Consider the following 21,583-nt stretch of genomic DNA (forward strand, 5'->3'; position numbering starts at 1 on the left):
TAGTAACGAGAAAAAAAAAAGGGAAGTAACTTCAGGTTACTCAAAATCCTTATGCCACTGAAAAATCCTTATGCCACTGAAAAATCCTTATGCCACTGAAAAATAAGCATAAATCTGAAACCGACAAAAGGGAAAAAGCTTTTACAATTTTTACAGTATTAAAACATGATTTCAGCTAAAATCTCTTTCTACAATGATAACTCCAGCATCCCTTCCGTGAATTTTCACTGCAGGCAGAAAAAAGGGAGTTAACTTGTCTTCATTTACAATATAATTTAAATCGATATTAGTACCATTTATGACAGCAAAATTTGCTGATAATTCGGCATTAGAAAAACGTGTCAATCGGCCAATTATCAAAGGCTACTTAATCAGTAATCGGTAATCGGTGCTTACACAGATATGTAAAAATAGATTGATATATTTCTATTGTCGGTGGCAGTGAATAAGAAATTGATTGGGTGATTTTTTTTCGGTCTTAAATTGCCAATCAAATTTTGGGTTACACACTTTTGGCCTTTTGGTCAAGATCAAAGTGTAGTATCTGTTCTTCAGATGCTGCACTTCATTTTCTTGTTCTCTTTCGGTGGAGGAGAAATCCTTCACGACTGAGACAATTTTTATTTTTGTACCTTTTCTCCACGTTAAAAAACGACCCTGGTGTCTAACTCTGTCCCGTGGGGAGGCATAGTAAATAGGTACATTATATATCAATTTGTGATACCCTCGCCTATATCTGCAAATGGTTGCTGTGCGACTTCGCTTTCAATGTAGCTTACGTTTCTGGAGCATTATATTCGTTACTTTCAAAACAATGCCTGCTTTTTTTTTACTGTTCATCTCGTCTACAATTAGATTAACAAAACCCTGCCGTATCGACACCAGTTTAAAAGTATCTCACCGCCACACGTCCATCTTGCTGGTTTTTCACTTTGCCTCTCTCCTTGACCACATGCCGATCATAGCCAGCGATTTCTTGTCTTAGTCTTCACACATCCACTTTTCCTTGCATACACTTTGCTTCTCCCTCTCGATCGCATGCTGTCCTTCTTGTCCTTTTCTTGTGATGCAAGCCCGCGCTCATTTGCTAATTTGTATACATGCTCGAACTGCTAATACCATTCACTAACCAGCTATCCTTCGCCTGCTGCTGATATTTTCACATGCACTCATACGTGCTCTGTTACATAAAGGTGATACGTAATAATCAGTGATAAGGCGATAATGATAATAATCATTTTTAAATGACAGTCTTCTGGATGTTGACGGTTCAATTCCTAGTACGGCCAATACTAAGAATGTAATAATTAGTAATTACATAAGATTTCTACCCTGTCATGCCTGACGTAATGAGTGCAAGTTGCCCTTGGTAATTAAATGGGCATTTCTTACCCGATGACTCAGGCAAAACCGACAGCTGTTGTAAGCACGTAGGTTTGTCCTAAACAGCCAATCAGAAAAAAGATGACGTACACACCTCTTTTAAAGTCTCTCTTTTTTATCTCCGTTTTCGATTATTTCTTTGTTTGCTGTTCATGCGTATTATCATCACTGTACGCTCTACTTAGCTGGCATCTATGGATTGAAGTAAAAGGTTGACTGAGCTTTCATTTCCCAGTAGGCGTTTATTAATCATTATCATCATCATTATTATTTTCATCATCATCATAATCTTCATTAAGCTCGAGCACTTAATAAAAAGGCAGGAATCATGCATCTGTCGCAGTGTATATGAAACATAGCTCTAACCATCACCATCAAAATAGATATTAATAGTAAAAAAAAAAGAATATACGATGATCAAAGTTATTATAAATCATCATCACCATAATCATCATCATCATCATCATATGAATCTGAAGACTTTAATGTTGACATTAGTTTCCCTGCTATTTTTTTCCATCACCATCAAAATTAAAGACATTAATAGTTAAAAAAAGAATATTCAATGATCAGATTAATTATAAATCATCATCATCATCATCATCATCATCATCTTCATCATCATCATCATATGAATCTGGAGATTCTAACGTTGGTTAAGCATTGGTTTCCCCAATACTTTTTCTACTCAGATTTCTCTCTAGGAAGACCTCGAGTAGAAAAGGGCTCTTGGCCTTCAGGCCAGAATCAAAGTGTAGTATCTGTTAACTTTTTTCCACTTCACTTTTTTGGTCTCGGTTAGTGAAGGAGAAATCCTTTATGACAGATACATTTTTTATGTTTGTTACTAACCAGAGTGCCCTGTTTTGTCTAACTCTGCCCGCATGGGGAGGCAATTAAACAATCAAACAAACAAACAAACAAACAAACAAACAAACAAACAAAAGACCTCGGGTACTTATGGGAGGGACCACATGAAGGCTGCCAACATATATAAATGAAAATGATTTTGTGAAATGAACTCGATTCGATCCTGGAACACCCATTCGTCGTTAACCACTTGATCCTGGCCACAGTGGAAACCGCTCGTTGTAGTTACATCCTGGCATCTAAATAAGAGGCTTTGTCCCTCGTCCGTCTGTTATATTCTCACCTACCCATGCATGTATAAATCTTTACGCAGTTGTTTCATTGTCGTCGAATTCTGGATTCTTGCTTGCCTGCAGATACAAAACCATTCGGATCCTGATATTGATTTTAAAAAGAAGTTTCACAGAAAACATCAGATAGAGTAACTTTCAAGCGTATATTCAAGAGAAAGAGAGAGAGAGAGAGAGAGAGAGAGAGAGAGAGAGAGAGAGACAGACAGACAGACAGACAGACAGACAGACAGACAGACAGACAGACAGCTCCTCATATAGTTACATTGTGCTCCATTTATTTTTAAAAAAGGGCACACCAACATCAGAGGGAGGAAAACTTTTTATAAACTAGCACACAGGCATATGCAAATTCATGTGAAATGACGTCATCGGTAGGGAAAAGTAAAGGCCTTAAATAGGAGATCACGTTCGAGGCGGGAATAATATTCGAGATCACGTTAGAGGTGTGGATGACGTTCGAGAAGATAATCATGAGAGGGACATCACAGCGATAACGAGAGAATGTGGAAATGAATGCTGTTGTACAATACAAAAAGAGAGTTGAAGTTCTTTTCTAGTCTTGCTCTCCTTTGTGACTGAGCTTACAGCGTGTTAGTTCCCGGACAACATTACATTTTGTACATATGTACAAGAGAGAGAGAGAGAGAGAGAGAGAGAGAGAGAGAGAGAGAGAGAGAGAGATCCACTGAGTAATCTACTGAATAAAAGCCGGAGTGCATACAACTAATAAAATCCAAAGAAAAGAGTTAACCTCCTGCTATTCACGAATGACCTCAAACTGTTTGCCAGCTCAGATGCTGACTACCCCTGACTCGTGCAAGTTTTAAAGTTGTACTTGCACGAGCTGCAAACACACAGCTTGATGAAGATACTGACATCAAAGACCCAGAAGAGCAGGAACAAGAGAAATACCTTGGCATAGAAGAACACGATTCAATTCTACATGCCAAAGTGAGAGAAAAATAATTAGTCGTGAATATACACACAAGTAATTCCATGTTAAATCATGCAGAAATGTACATTTTGCATATCCAAACTAGTTGCTTCCTCGATAGGGTATTTCTGTTATGCTGTTGGTTTACTGGAAAACACCAGGAAGTAAAATAGTCGATTATTATAATGAAATTAAATTAAAATATGCTATTTAAGTATAATTTACAACCGGGCAACGCGAGGCAGCCTGCTAGTCAATGTAATGAATTATTATATGCTCATAATATTAACGCTAGCGTCCCTCAAGGTTCCATCTGGGGCCTAACTCTCTTCCTAATCTTCACCAATGATCTCCCAAATCACATTCTTAGATCATTCGTAGACATTTATGCAGACGGCACCACAATCTATGGCAACACTTCAAAGACCGACAAGATGTTTTTGATTCTCTTTCTTCTGATCTTGAGAACATGGTGCAATGGGAAAAAGGTGGCTGGTTAATTTTAATGCATTGAAAACCAAGGTTCTCTCCTTTCATCATAATCGCTTTGACCCCCATCACGCCTCAATTGAAATCAATGGTTCTCATCTTAGAGAAACGGTCTTGGATATGACCTTAAACTCTATCCAGTGGTGAGGCCCCAGCTTGCGGGATTTGGGGAGTGTGGAGCCACACTTTAATTGCCATTGCTCCCAGGTCCACTCTGACCCGGAGTGGTAGTACCTGTTAGGGTCCCAACTATGGGTTAAATAGAAACCGACTTGAAAACAACAAATATATTCTATTAAAAAATCTTTCTTCATAATCTTTGGATTCGGCATTAAATAACCCGAAAAGGGTTGATATGCCGTAAAAACAAAAACAACCAACCAACTTAGAGAAACTCTATGTCTTGACAAGCTTCTGGAACTGACCTTCACTGAACTGGAACACACACATCAAATCTGTTGCCAAGATAGCTGGAAAAATGGTTAGATCACTCTACCACTCCAGTAGGTATCTCACTGCCGATGCAATCCTCTATCTGTATAAGAGCCAGGTACTTTCTAAAATGGACAGAAACTGCTCTGTGCTCCCTATCCAGCCTTGATAGAGTTCAACACCTGCTTTGAAACTTTAGTAAGGGATGCCCTTTTCTCTTCCCTGTAATCTCTTTCCCACGGGACATTGTGAGCCTGTCCCTGCTCTATTGCTATTTTCATGGCAAGTGCTCTACTGAACTCCAATCTATGGTTCTCTCTTGCCAAACTTTCACAAAAACTCTCGACTAGCTACAACTACTATAAACGATTTCCCCCACTCTGTATCTCTGCCTAAATCTAAACACCGATTCCATGAACAAAGCTTCCTTCCCAGAACTGACCGCCTTTGGAACACTGTTCCACTGTCTTGCTTCCCAGTTGAATACAACATGGTAGCCTTCAAATCTAATGTAAACAAGTTCTTGTTGAGTCGTCTCCATAAATAATCAAATTCTACCCAATTTAGACCATTAACGATTACTACACTACCACCTTACATTCATTAGCCCTTATCCTCGAGTGGCATTCGAACCTTGAGAAGCGGTGACTCCCAAGTAAAAAAAAAAGTCGATTGTTATGATTGTAATTGTCCCAATTGTTTTCTCTGAGAAGCTTGGATGCTGCACAAAAATAAAAGTGAGATTTGAATTGCTGGATAAAGCAAAACCAGTATTCAAAAAGCCAAGGAGCGTACCATTCGTTTTGAGGAAAAAAATTGAAGAAGAATTGGAACGACTAGTTAACACTGGGATTTTGACCCCTATTAACCAAAGTGAGTGGGCAGTCCCCACCGTATATGTGGAAAAAATCTAAAGAGATTAGGGTATGTGCTGACTTCTCTACCCGATTAAATGTGGCACTCAAAGACCATCACTATCCGCTACCAAACTCAGATGAAGTATTCACTAAGTTAAATGGCGGAAATTTTTTCCAAAACAGACTTAAGCGAGGCGTACCTACAAATACCAGTAGAGGAAGATAGCTGAAAACATTTGTGTATCTTAACGCATAAAAGACTTTATAAATTCAATAGATTAGCATTTGGTATAAAAGTAGCACCTGCAATTTTCCAACAGGTAATTGATACGTTGCGAAGCGGTTTGGATTTTGCAATAGGCTATCTGGACGATATTCTTATGTGTAGTCAAAATATTGAACAACATAGAGATCATGTATTTCAAGTGTTTGACAGAATAAAAAAATACGAATTCACATTGAAAGAAGCAAAATGCAAATTTATTTGGAATGAATTAAATACCTGGGTCATATAATAGATAAGAATGAAAGAAAACCTGATCCAGAGAGGTCCACAGCTATAAAAGACATGCTAGAACCTCATACATTGCAGAGTTTTTTAGGGCTCGCAAACTATTATCAAACATTCATTAAGAACATGCATGAATTGTGTGCGCCATTGAATGTACTATTAAAAAAGGATAAAAAATGGGACTGGACGCCTGAGTGCCAGGCAGCGTTTAAGAAATTAAAAGATTTTATCCCTGACTCATTTCGATCTGAAACAAGAAATTATTGTCGCAACCGACGCACGTACTTAGGGGATCAGGGCATGCATTCTACACAAGAATTCGGAAAAGCGCACCTTGTGCTGCAGGTATTTGTTGAGCTGGGAGTTGACTCAACACCTCGACACTGAGAAAAGAGCTTTAGAAAAGCTCCAAATTAGTTACCTGCAAAGTCGAGGAAAGGAGAACACACACAATTTGGGCCTTGATGGAAGCACACGGGAGGGAGGCCCATTTTTCTCTTTCGGGGGAGTGTTCTCCTTCCAGCCTGCTTGAGCACGTCTTTTCTGCTCGCCACATGCAAGCGTATAAAAAGACGACTAGATGACAGATGCAAGCAAACTCATGCCGTCAGTCAATTGCCTGCCAAGAAGAATTACTCCCAAATCGAAAAGGAAGCACTGGGGATCATATTTGAGGTTACAAAATTTCTACTCATTTTTTACACGGTAGTAAATTTAAATTACAACTGACCATAAGCCGCTTATAACCATCTTTGGCTCTAAAAGAGGTTTGCCAACTTACATAGCCAACAGACTGTAAAGATGGGGGACCATTCTACTGAATTACAATTTCAGTATGGGATTTCTTACATCTGCAAAGTTAAGTCATGCAGACGGATTGTTGCGATTAATCTCGAAACCAAAGGAACCGCTGAAAGACACAGCAATAGCGTCACTATAAGTGAACAGTACTATGCACAAATACTATGTAATACGATCACAGAACTACCAGTGACTTTGGACGATATAATAAGATGGACTGAAGAAGATAGCTTCATCAAAGAAAGGAAACAAAAAATTCAATTAGATGAATCAGCAGTGGAAGCTTATTCTATGTGCAATGAGGTACTATTGTAGAGAGAAAGAGTAGTAATCCCAGCTATACTACAAAAGAAAATTCTAAAGGATTTCCATACGGGGTATCTTGGGGCTACGTGAATGAAGAGCTTCATTTATTGGAACAGTACGGACACTGATATAGAAGGCATGGTAAAGTCGTGTAAAAGGATGCGCATTAGCTGCAAAAGCGCCCCCAATACAATTTATCCCGTGGCCTAAAGCAGACCCACCCATAGCAAAGAATACACGTAGATTACATAGGGCCACTGGATGGAAACTATTATTTAATAGTGGTAGACAGTTTTTCAAAATGGCCTGAGGTATTTTGATGTAAAAATACAACAACGGATTTTACAATCAGTGCTCTTCACAAATTGTATGCTAAGTTTGATGTGGTTGATTGTCTAGTGTCAGACAATGGCACACAATTCACTTCAGCAGATTTTAAAAGCTTCTGCAAGGATTTCCAGGTTAACCACATAATGATGCCAACCTATCATCCCCGATCGAACGGTCAGGCAGAGAGGTTTGTAGACACACTGTAAAGAGCCCTGAAGAAGGCTAAAGGAATGCCCTCAGAAAAGGTGCTACAGCAGTTTTCTCAAATTTACTGAATTATGCCAAATGAAAGTACTGCATCATAGATGTCGCCGGCAGAGTTAATGTGCACAAGGAAAATTAGGCTGGTCTTCGAAAAACTTTTGCCAAAACAGGTGAAACCGCCAAATAGTCTAGTTCCTAAAAAAGGTACTTACCCAGTGAAAAGGTATTTCCGGGTACACAAAAATAATAGCACGATGTGGGAACTAGGAAAGCTCCAGAAAAAAGATTGGGCGGATAGTCTACATTATTGAAGGTCCAAGATTTACTTACAAGAAGCATTTAAACCAAAACGTATCACAGATGACAAAAGACAACCTCCTACTGAACAAGAAGAGGTAATGGACCAGATATATGACACGTTCGACTTGGTAGCACCACAAGTAGCCAGACAACGCTGGTCCCCCAGAAAAAAGAAAATGACCGACCCAATAGAGATCAACCCCAGGAAAAAGAGCTATACGATCATTCCAGGGGAATGAAAAGCTCGGGAGGGGGAGGGTGTTGTGGGGGTACAAATCACCCCTATTTGAGAACTAAGTGGAATCAACCAGTTCTATGAATACCACTGCTTTCAGAGACTAAATGGAGACATTCATAGCATGTTTAACCGCATGATATGAACACGTTTATCACATACTCACATCATGATAAATACATATTATATTTTATACACTTGTGATTTCATTCATTTGTGACCCCTAGCATGGATCTACAACAATTACAATAGAAAAATGCGAGCATTAAAAGTAAAATGGTTCAGCTTAAACAGGGAAAAGAAAAGGACAAGATATTCTAGTAAAAAATATAATAAATTTATAACCTCAAATATTGCAGCATTTAGAATTGATTATATATGATTATTAAGAATTGATTATATATGATTATTAAGAATTGATTATATAATGTTAAACTGAATAAAAAAAATTCTCAATGCTGCAATATTTTAATCATATTTTTTACTAGAATATAGTGTCCTTTTCTTTTCTATGTTTAAGCTTAACCATATTGTTTTTCATGCTCGCATTTTTCTATTGTAATCCATGATCTTTCCAGGCTACCAGTAAATTCACTTGTTCTTTGTTTAATTTCAGTCTTATTTTTTTACCCCCATAAACATGACATACACATATGTAATAACAGTGTATGCCACTCGTCTGCTTTCAATAAAATCTCCCCAATTATCTCCCTTTCATTCTTTCATTCTCTCTGTTTCACTTGTTACTTCTCTTTTCGCGAGAGCGGTTAATTAGTAACAACAATAGTTGCTGAAGCTTATTAAGGGCCTTAACTGTAAGCACGTCTGCTGTAGATCTAGCAGAACGCAAACCATATTGCATGTCACTGAAAAGGTTGTTTTTACTGAGATAGTTGACTACTTCTCTATTTAACACATATTCCAGCAGCTTACTCATGATGCAGGAGACTTATTGGTCTGTATTGAGAGGGAGATGAGCGATCACCTGAATTCTTAAATACAGAGCATAGTGATGAGATTTTCCAAGGTGTTGGGAAGCATTTCTCCTTAAGACAACGCTTAAGTAACTTTGTAAGTATGGGTGCTAGTTCTGGTTGAAGCTTTTTTAGCACTATAATTTGAATGCCGTCAGGGCCAGTTGCTTTACTGGAATCAAGGTTTTTGATTAGCTTGGCAACATCACGTACAGATATTTGTATGTCGCATAACGTGTTTACAGATACACAAGGAAATACTCGGGTTCGCGGCCTTGGTCATAAAGGGTAGAATTAGCTGCAAAGATCTTGGCAAAGAGTTTGACTTTGTCTGATGCTGACGAGATTACCTCAGGTCCATTGATGATAGTTGGGATAGAGCACACGCTTCTGTTCAGGATTCTGTTTGCTATTTGCTAAAACTGGTGGGAACCAAGCCGCTGCTCAGCTACTTTGGACTTGACAGGCTGAGCATACAACTATCTCGTATTCTTTATTACATTTTACAGAGGTTGCTGGCTGACCTAAAGGCAGCTTTAGTACATCTATTACGTTGGAAGCAATGGAAAAAGTGATTTCTATGTTCAATGGCAGCAGCATATTCTGGAGAGAACCACGGCTGACTGTTAGGTTTTTGCTGGAACGTTTTCGAGGGTACGAAACGGTTTATACCTACAATTAACCATTCTGTCAGGTCTGATACTATAGAGGACACATCCTTTTTAAACGTGGAACGCAGAGGTAGATTTGATATAAATGTGTGGAAGTTATCCCAGTCAGCCATGAAGTATCGATATACTGTACGATGGAGAGATACATCTGAGAACCTATTGCATTTCGTTTTTATCTTAACTGATACAACAGAGTGGTCGGAAGATCCCAGTGGAGACAGAACGGAAAATGAAAATAGTTCAGGGCAAGTTGTGAGTAAAAGGTCTAGGAGACTTTCATACTGGCTGTCAGTGTCTGGGACACGGATAGGTTCATGAACAATCTGAATGCGGTCAAAAGCAATGGAGAAATCGTGATAGAATCTCCCCTCATCGTCTGTCTTGTTTGAGTGGGTTAACCATTCCAGATTGTGAACATTGCAGTCTCCACAGACGTGAATGTTTGCTGATGGGTACGCAGGTAGGACGTGGTTAATTTTCTCAGATATGCTTTTAAAGATAGTAACTCCACTGTTGTGGGGGTGATGGAGTACAAATATGAATGTGGTAGTGTGAGCAAGTGCAACCCTGAAACACATATAGGGTGAATTAGTATCTTCTCTTGCGACGTCCCTGCCACATGGAAAGTCGTCTTTAATGTAGACACATACTTCATGCCCATGGCGATCTTGGGGGTAGGATTTAGAGGTGAAGTTAGAGTATCCTTTAATTACAAACTCATCTCGGGAAGTAGTCGGTCGAATGCCAGTCTTGCTTAGGAATAATAGGTCAGGTTTAGTCTCCTGTAATAGAGTTTGAACCTCTGGAAGGTTGGAACGTAGACCCATGATGTTGGAGAAGGAGACATGGTAGTGTGGGTCTACGTTAGAAGTTGGAGATCTGGGTTTGATCGAGTATTTTTTCTGGGAACCTTTCATGATTGGGATTTTGGATTTGTGGAATAGGTCGACAGACTTGCTTAGAGCAGGGCAGAGAGGGAAAGTAAGGAAACAAAGAAATGTTTTTTTGTAGCACATGGTAAGGTAAAGCCATAACAATTACCCACTAGTATGGCATCGAGAGGTCCCACCAGAAGCTACTGCATAGTCCAGAATTCATTCATCAAATGGCAATACAGCAGCTCCAGTACTTTGCACCTGCTGATAGGACAGCCTCCTTAGTGGTTAATCCAAGGTTTGGGTCCCTGACTGTCAGGCGGATAACATCAGCTCAGTTGAAACGTTTACCTCCAGTACCCTTACTGGTGACATGGCCACAAGGATAGACAAAGAAACAGAATTTCAAACATCTCAGGCAACTGTTCACACAAAATACAGCAAAACTAGTAAACAGCTTTTTCTTCTCCCTTTGTCAGAAAAATCACTCATTGAAAAAACGACGACTGAGAGACAAATAAGGAGAAGCGAGAGTAACAAGAACTGCTGATAATGCATCCACAATGCATTGTCTACTCTCCATTAAAAAAAGGATTAAAGGGACTTTTTAATATTGCGTTGCTATACTATTATATACAAAAAAAAAGGGTTCTCAGTACTGACCAGGCGTCATGATATCAATATTACATTTGCTAAGTGTAAATCTGTACATGTGCTTTCATCTAAAAGTCAGAAACTCATCAAGTAAATTCTTAGAAACATGACATATGCAAAGGATTTTTTTTATTAATTGTACATTCACTTTTTTTTTGTTTTAAAATTAATTTTTGGATTCAGTTTTATAATTCATTCTTCTACAAGTGTTTCCCTGTATTTATTCTTCATTTATCTTTTATTAATATTAATTTTTTTATTAATATTTCTACATTTATTTCTTATTAATATTTCTTCATTCATTTTTTATTAATATTTCTTCATCGATTTTTTATCAATATTTCTTCATTCATTATTTATTAATATTTGTTAATTAATTTTTATTAATATTTCTTTATTCATTATTTATTAATATTTCTTTATTCATTATTTATTAATATTTGTTCATTCATTTTTTTATTAATATTCTTTATTCATTTTTTATTAATATTTCTTTATTAATTTTTTATTAATATTTCTTCATTCATTATTTATTACTATTTGTTCATTCATTTTTTATTAATATTTCTTTATTCATTATTTATTAATATTTCTTTATTCATTTTTTATTAATATTTCTTTATTCATTATTTATTAATATTTCTTTATTCATTTTTTATTAATATTTCTTTATTCATTTTTTATTAATATTTCTTTATTAATTTTTTATTAATATTTCTTCATTCATTCATTATTACTATTTGTTCATTCATTTTTTATTAATATTTCTTTATTCATTATTTATTAATATTTCTTGATTCATTATTTATTAATATTTCTTTATTCATTTTTTATTAATATTTCTTTATTCATTTTTTATTAATATTTCTTTATTCATTTTTTATTAATATTTCTTTATTCATTATTTATTAATATTTCTTTATTCATTTTTTATTAATATTTCTTTATTCATTTTTTATTAATATTTCTTCATTCATTTTTTATTAATATTTCTTTATTCATTATTTATTAATATTTGTTCATCCATTTTTTATTAATATTCTTTATTCATTTTTTATTAATATTTCTTTATTAATTTTTTATTAATATTTCTTCATTCATTATTTATTAATATTTGTTCATTCATTTTTTATTAATATTTCTTTATTCATTATTTATTAATATTTCTTTATTCATTTTTTATTAATATTTCTTTATTCATTATTTATTAATATTTCTTCATTTATTTTTTATTAATATTTCTTCATCCATTATTTATTAATATTTGTTCATTGATTTTTATTAATATTTCTTTATTCATTATTTATTAATATTTCTTTATTCATTTTTTATTAATATTTCTTTATTCATTATTTATTAATAATTCTTTATTCATTTTTTATTAATATTTCTTCATTCATTATTTATTAATATTTCTTCATCCATTTTTTATTAATATTTCTTCATTCATTTTTGTTAATTTTTTTTTCATTTATTTTTAGCAATATCTGTTCATATATTTTTTATTAATATTCCTTCATTTATTTTTCATTAATATTTCTTTATTCGTTTTTTATTAATATTTATTTATTCATTTTTATTAATATTTCTTCATTCATTGTTTATTAAAATTTCTTTATTCATATTTCATTAATATTTCTTCATTCATTTTTTATTAATATTTCTTTATTCATTTTTGTTAAATTTTTTTTCATTTATTTTTAGCAATATTTGTTCATTTTTTTTTATTAATATTTATTTATTCATTTTTTATTAATATTTCTTCATCCATTTTTCATTAATATTTCTTTATTTATTTTTGTTAAATTTTTGTTCATTTATTTTTAGCAATATTTGTTCATTTATTTTTATTAATATTTATTTATTCATTTTTTATTAATATTTCTTCATTCATTTTTTATTAATATTTCTTTATTCATTTTTTATTAATATTTCTTTATTCATTTTTTATTAATATTTCTTGATTCATTTTTTATTAATATTTCTTTATTCATTTTTTATTAATATTTCTTCATTAATTTTTTATTAATATTTCTTTATTCATTTTTTATTAATATTTCTTCATTAATTTTTTATTAATATTTCTTTATTGATTTTTTATTAATATTTCTTTATTCATTTTTATTAATATTTCTTTATTCATTTTTTATTAATATTTCTTTATTCATTTTTTATTAATATTTCTTCATCATTTTTATTAATATTTCTTTATTCATTTTTTATTAATATTTCTTTATTCATTTTTTATTAATATTTCTTCATTAATTTTTTATTAATATTTCTTTATTCATTTTTTATTAATATTTCTTTATTCATTTTTTATTAATATTTCTTTATTCATTTTTTATTAATATTTATTTATTCATTTTTTATTAATATTTCTTCATTCATTTTTTATTAATATTTCTTCATTAATTTTTTATTAATATTTCTTTATTCATTTTTTATTAATATTTCTTCATTAATTTTTTATTAATATTTCTTTATTCATTTTTTATTAATATTTCTTTATTCATTTTTTATTAATATTTCTTTATTCATTTTTATTAATATTTCTTTATTCATTTTTTATTAATATTTCTTCATCCATTTTTATTAATATTTCTTTATTCATTTTTTATTAATATTTCTGTATTCATTTTTTATTAATATTTCTTTATTCATTTTTTATTAATATTTCTTCATTCATTTTTTATTAATATTTCTTCATTCATTTTTTATTAATATTTCTTTATTCATTTTTTATTAATATTTCTTCATTAGTTTTTTATTAATATTTCTTTATTCATTTTTTATTAATATTTCTTGATTCATTTTTTATTAATATTTCTTTATTCATTTTTTATTAATATTTCTTGATTCATTTTTTATTAATATTTCTTTATTCATTATTTATTAATATTTCTTTATTCATTTTTTATTAATATTTCTTTATTCATTTTTTATTAATATTTCTTGATTCATTATTTATTAATATTTCTTGATTCATTTTTTATTACTATTTCTTTATCTATTTTTTATTACTATTTCTTCATTCGTTTTTTATTAATATTTCTTTATTCATTTTTTATTAATATTTCTTGATTCATTTTTTATTAATATTTCTTTATTCATTTTTTATTAATATTTCTTGATTCATTTTTTATTAATATTTCTTGATTCATTTTTTATTAATATTTCTTCATTCATTTTTTATTAATATTTCTTTATTCATTTTTTATTAATATTTCTTCATTCATTTTTTATTAATATTTCTTCATTCATTTTTTATTAATATTTCTTTATTCATTTTTTATTAATATTTTTCATTAATTTTTTATTAATATTTCTTTATTCATTTTTTATTAATATTTCTTCATTCATTTTTTATTAATATTTCTTGATTCATTTTTATTAATATTTCTTGATTCATTTTTTATTAATATTTCTTTATTCATTTTTTATTAATATTTCTTTATTCATTTTTTATTAATATTTCTTTATTCATTTTTTATTAATATTTCTTGATTCATTTTTTATTAATATTTCTTGATTCATTATTTATTAATATTTCTTGATTCATTTTTTATTAATATTTCTTTATTCATTTTTTATTAATATTTCTTTATTCATTTTTTATTAATATTTCTTGATTCATTATTTATTAATATTTCTTGATTCATTTTTTATTAATATTTCTTTATTCATTCTTTATTAATATTTCTTTATTCATTTTTTATTAATATTTCTTGATTCATTTTTTATTTATATTTCTTCATCCATTTTTATTAATATTTCTTTATTCATTTTTTATTAATATTACTTGAGTCATTTTTTATTAATATTTCTTGATTCATTTTTATTAATATTTCTTTATACATTTTTTATTAATATTTCTTTATTCATTTTTTATTAATATTTCTTTATTCATTATTTATTAATATTTCTTGATTCATTTTTTATTAATATTTCTTTATTCATTTTTTATTAATATTTCTTGATTCATTATTTATTAATATTTCTTGATTCATTTTTTATTAATATTTCTTGATTCATTTTTATTAATATTTCTTTATTCATTTTTTATTAATATTTCTTGATTCATTTTTTATTTATATTTCTTCATCCATTTTTATTAATATTTCTTCATTCATTTTTTATTAATATTACTTGAGTCATTTTTTATTAATATTTCTTGATTCATTTTTATTAATATTTCTTTATTCATTTTTTATTAATATTTCTTCATCCATTTTTATTAATATTTCTTTATTCATTTTTTATTAATATTTCTTCATCCATTTTTATTAATATTTCTTGATTCATTTTTTATTAATATTTCTTTATTCATTTTTTATTAATATTTCTTCATCCATTTTTATTAATATTTCTTTATTCATTTTTTATTAATATTTCTTGATTCATTTTTTATTAATATTTCTTGATTCATTTTTATTAATATTTCTTGATTCATTTTTTATTAATATTTTTCATCCATTTTTCATTAATATTTCTTTATTCATTTTTTATTAATATTTCTTGATTCATTTTTTATTAATATTTCTTTATTCATTTTTTATTAATATTTCTTTATTCATTTTTTATTAATATTTCTTGATTCATTTTTATTAATATTTCTTCATCCATTTTTTATTAATATTTCTTTATTCATTTTTTATTAATATTTATTCATTAATTTTTCATTAATATTTCTTCATCCATTTTTTATTAATATTTCTTGATTCATTATTTATTAATATTTCTTGATTCATTTTTTATTAATATTTCTTCATCCATTTTATTAATATTTCTTTATTCATTTTTTATTAATATTTCTTTATTAATTTTTTATTAATATTTCTTTATTCATTTTTTATTAATATTTCTTCATCCATTTTTATTAATATTTCTTTATTCATTTTTTATTAATATTTCTTGATTCATTTTTTATTAATATTTCTTGATTCATTTTTATTAATATTTCTTTATTCATTTTTTATTAATATTTTTCATCCATTTTTCATTAATATTTCTTTGTTCATTTTTTATTAATATTTCTTGATTCATTTTTTATTAATATTTCTTTATTCATTTTTTATTAATATTTCTTTATTCATTTTTTATTAATATTTCTTTATTCATTTTTTATTAATATTTCTTGATTCATTTTTTATTAATATTTCTTTATTCATTTTTTATTAATATTTCTTTATTCATTTTTTGTTAATATTTCTTTATTCATTTTTTATTAATATTTCTTAATCCATTTTTTATTAATATTTCTTTATTCATTTTTTATTAATATTTATTTATTCATTTTTATTAATATTTCTTGATTCATTTTTTATTAATATTTCTTTATTCATTTTTTATTAATATTTCTTTATTTATTTTTTATTAATATTTCTTTATTCATTTTTATTAATATTTCTTGATTCATTTTTTATTAATATTTCTTGATTCATTTTTTATTAATATTTCTTGATTCATTTTTTATTAATATTTCTCTATTCATTATTTATTAATATTTCTTGATTCATTTTTTATTAATATTTCTTTATTCATTTTTTATTAATATTTCTTTATTCATTTTTTATTAATATTTCTTTATTCATTTTTTATTAATATTTCTTTATTCATTTTTTATTAATATTTCTTTATTCATTTTTTATTAATATTTCTTTATTCATTTTTTATTAATATTTCTTGATTCATATTTTACTAATATGTCTTTATTCATTTTTATTAATATTTCTTCATCCATTTTTATTAATATTTCTTCATTCATTTTTATTAATATTTCTTCATTCATTTTTATTAATATTTCTTCATTCATTTCTTATTAATATTTCTTTATTCATTTTTATTAATATTTCTTTATTCATTTTTATTAATATTTCTTCATTCAGTTTTTATTAATATTTCTTCATCCATTTTTATTAATATTTCTTCATCCATTTTTATTAATATTTCTTCATTCACTTTTATTAATATTTCTTTATTCATTTTTATTAATATTTCTTCATTCATTTTTATTAATAGTTCTTCATTCATTTTTATTAATAGTTCTTCATTCATTTTTATTAAATTTTCTTCATCCATTTTTATTAATATTTCTTCATTCATTTTTATTAATATTTCTTCATTCATTTTTATTAATATTTCTTCATTCATTTTTATTTATATTTCTTCATTCACTTTTATTAATATTTCTTTATTCATTTTTTATTAATGTTTCTTTATTCATTTTTTATTAATATTTCTTTATCCATTTTTATTAATATTTCTTCATTCATTTTTATTAATATTTCTTTATTCATTATTTATTAATATTTCTTCATTCATTTTTATTAATATTTCTTTATTCATTTTTTATTAATATTTCTTGATTCATTTTTTATTAATATTTCTTTATTCATTTTTTATTAATATTTCTTTATTCATTTTTTATTAATATTTCTTTATTCATTTTTTATTAATATTTCTTGATTCATTTTTTATTAATATTTCTTGATTCATTATTTATTAATATTTCTTGATTCATTTTTTATTAATATTTCTTTATTCATTTTTTATTAATATTTCTTTATTCATTTTTTATTAATATTTCTTGATTCATTATTTATTAATATTTCTTGATTCATTTTTTATTAATATTTCTTTATTCATTTTTTATTAATATTTCTTTATTCATTTTTATTAATATTTCTTGATTCATTTTTTATTTATATTTCTTCATCCATTTTTATTAATATTTCTTTATTCATTTTTTATTAATATTACTTGAGTCATTTTTTATTAATATTTCTTGATTCATTTTTATTAATATTTCTTTATTCATTTTTTATTAATATTTCTTTATTCATTTTTTATTAATATTTCTTTATTCATTATTTATTAATATTTCTTGATTCATTTTTTATTAATATTTCTTTATTCATTTTTTATTAATATTTCTTTATTCATTTTTTATTAATATTTCTTTATTTATTTTTTATTAATATTTCTTGATTCATTATTTATTAATATTTCTTGATTCATTTTTTATTAATATTTCTTGATTCATTTTTATTAATATTTCTTTATTCATTTTTTATTAATATTTCTTGATTCATTTTTTATTTATATTTCTTCATCCATTTTTATTAATATTTCTTCATTCATTTTTTATTAATATTACTTGAGTCATTTTTTATTAATATTTCTTGATTCATTTTTATTAATATTTCTTTATTCATTTTTTATTAATATTTCTTCATCCATTTTTATTAATATTTCTTTATTCATTTTTTATTAATATTTCTTCATCCATTTTTATTAATATTTCTTGATTCATTTTTTATTAATATTTCTTTATTCATTTTTTATTAATATTTCTTCATCCATTTTTATTAATATTTCTTTATTCATTTTTTATTAATATTTCTTGATTCATTTTTTATTAATATTTCTTGATTCATTTTTATTAATATTTCTTGATTCATTTTTTATTAATATTTTTCATCCATTTTTCATTAATATTTCTTTATTCATTTTTTATTAATATTTCTTGATTCATTTTTTATTAATATTTCTTTATTCATTTTTTATTAATATTTCTTTATTCATTTTTTATTAATATTTCTTGATTCATTTTTATTAATATTTCTTCATCCATTTTTATTAATATTTCTTTATTCATTTTTTATTAATATTTATTCATTAATTTTTCATTAATATTTCTTCATCCATTTTTTATTAATATTTCTTGATTCATTATTTATTAATATTTCTTGATTCATTTTTTATTAATATTTATTTATTCATTTTTATTAATATTTCTTGATTCATTTTTTATTAATATTTCTTTATTCATTTTTTATTAATATTTCTTTATTTATTTTTTATTAATATTTCTTTATTCATTTTTATTAATATTTCTTGATTCATTTTTTATTAATATTTCTTGATTCATTTTTTATTAATATTTCTTGATTCATTTTTTATTAATATTTCTCTATTCATTATTTATTAATATTTCTTGATTCATTTTTTATTAATATTTCTTTATTCATTTTTTATTAATATTTCTTTATTCATTTTTTATTAATATTTCTTTATTCATTTTTTATTAATATTTCTTTATTCATTTTTTATTAATATTTCTTTATTCATTTTTTATTAATATTTCTTTATTCATTTTTTATTAATATTTCTTGATTCATATTTTACTAATATGTCTTTATTCATTTTTATTAATATTTCTTCATCCATTTTTATTAATATTTCTTCATTCATTTTTATTAATATTTCTTCATTCATTTTTATTAATATTTCTTCATTCATTTCTTATTAATATTTCTTTATTCATTTTTATTAATATTTCTTTATTCATTTTTATTAATATTTCTTCATTCAGTTTTTATTAATATTTCTTCATCCATTTTTATTAATATTTCTTCATCCATTTTTATTAATATTTCTTCATTCACTTTTATTAATATTTCTTTATTCATTTTTATTAATATTTCTTCATTCATTTTTATTAATAGTTCTTCATTCATTTTTATTAATAGTTCTTCATTCATTTTTATTAAATTTTCTTAATCCATTTTTATTAATATTTCTTCATTCATTTTTATTAATATTTCTTCATTCATTTTTATTAATATTTCTTCATTCATTTTTATTAATATTTCTTCATTCACTTTTATTAATATTTCTTTATTCATTTTTTATTAATGTTTCTTTATTCATATTTTATTAATATTTCTTTATCCATTTTTATTAATATTTCTTCATTCATTTTTATTAATATTTCTTTATTCATTATTTATTAATATTTCTTCATTCATTTTTATTAATATTTCTTTATTCATTTTTTATTAATATTTCTTGATTCATTTTTTATTAATATTTCTTTATTCATTTTTTATTAATATTTCTTTATTCATTTTTTATTAATATTTCTTTATTCATTTTTTATTAATATTTCTTGATTCATTTTTTATTAATATTTCTTGATTCATTATTTATTAATATTTCTTGATTCATTTTTTATTAATATTTCTTTATTCATTTTTTATTAATATTTCTTTATTCATTTTTTATTAATATTTCTTGATTCATTATTTATTAATATTTCTTGATTCATTTTTTATTAATATTTCTTTATTCATTTTTTATTAATATTTCTTTATTCATTTTTTATTAATATTTCTTGATTCATTTTTTATTTATATTTCTTCATCCATTTTTATTAATATTTCTTTATTCATTTTTTATTAATATTACTTGAGTCATTTTTTATTAATATTTCTTGATTCATTTTTATTAATATTTCTTTATTCATTTTTTATTAATATTTCTTTATTCATTTTTTATTAATATTTCTTTATTCATTATTTATTAATATTTCTTGATTCATTTTTTATTAATATTTCTTTATTCATTTTTTATTAATATTTCTTGATTCATTATTTATTAATATTTCTTGATTCATTTTTTATTAATATTTCTTGATTCATTTTTATTAATATTTCTTTATTCATTTTTTATTAATATTTCTTGATTCATTTTTTATTTATATTTCTTCATCCATTTTTATTAATATTTCTTCATTCATTTTTTATTAATATTTCTTGAGTCATTTTTTATTAATATTGCTTGATTCATTTTTATTAATATTTCTTTATTCATTTTTTATTAATATTTCTTCATCCATTTTTATTAATATTTCTTTATTCATTTTTTATTAATATTTCTTCATCCATTTTTATTAATATTTCTTGATTCATTTTTTATTAATATTTCTTTATTCATTTTTTATTAATATTTCTTCATCCATTTTTATTAATATTTCTTGATTCATTTTTATTAATATTTCTTGATTCATTTTTTATTAATATTTTTCATCCATTTTTCATTAATATTTCTTTATTCATTTTTTATTAATATTTCTTGATTCATTTTTTATTAATATTTCTTTATTCATTTTTTATTAATATTTCTTTATTCATTTTTTATTAATATTTCTTGATTCATTTTTATTAATATTTCTTCATCCATTTTTTATTAATATTTCTTTATTCATTTTTTATTAATATTTATTCATTAATTTTTCATTAATATTTCTTCATCCATTTTTTATTAATATTTCTTGATTCATTATTTATTAATATTTCTTGATTCATTTTTTATTAATATTTCTTCATCCATTTTATTAATATTTCTTTATTCATTTTTTATTAATATTTCTTTATTAATTTTTTATTAATATTTCTTTATTCATTTTTTATTAATATTTCTTCATCCATTTTTATTAATATTTCTTTATTCATTTTTTATTAATATTTCTTGATTCATTTTTTATTAATATTTCTTGATTCATTTTTATTAATATTTCTTTATTCATTTTTTATTAATATTTTTCATCCATTTTTCATTAATATTTCTTTGTTCATTTTTTATTAATATTTCTTGATTCATTTTTTATTAATATTTCTT

At 25.5% G+C, this 21,583-nt stretch overlaps 1 pseudogene; it reads left to right on the forward strand.

Moving 5' to 3' along the window:
- Nucleotides 1–504: 504 nt before the first annotated feature.
- On the forward strand, nucleotides 505–729 carry LOC145261399 (U2 spliceosomal RNA; annotated as a pseudogene).
- Nucleotides 730–21,583: the final 20,854 nt, after the last annotated feature.

This window comes from Euprymna scolopes, chromosome 37 (genome assembly GCF_053919585.1).
Source record: "Euprymna scolopes isolate OS-2025 chromosome 37, ASM5391958v1, whole genome shotgun sequence".
NCBI classification, from domain to species: domain Eukaryota; kingdom Metazoa; phylum Mollusca; class Cephalopoda; order Sepiida; family Sepiolidae; genus Euprymna; species Euprymna scolopes.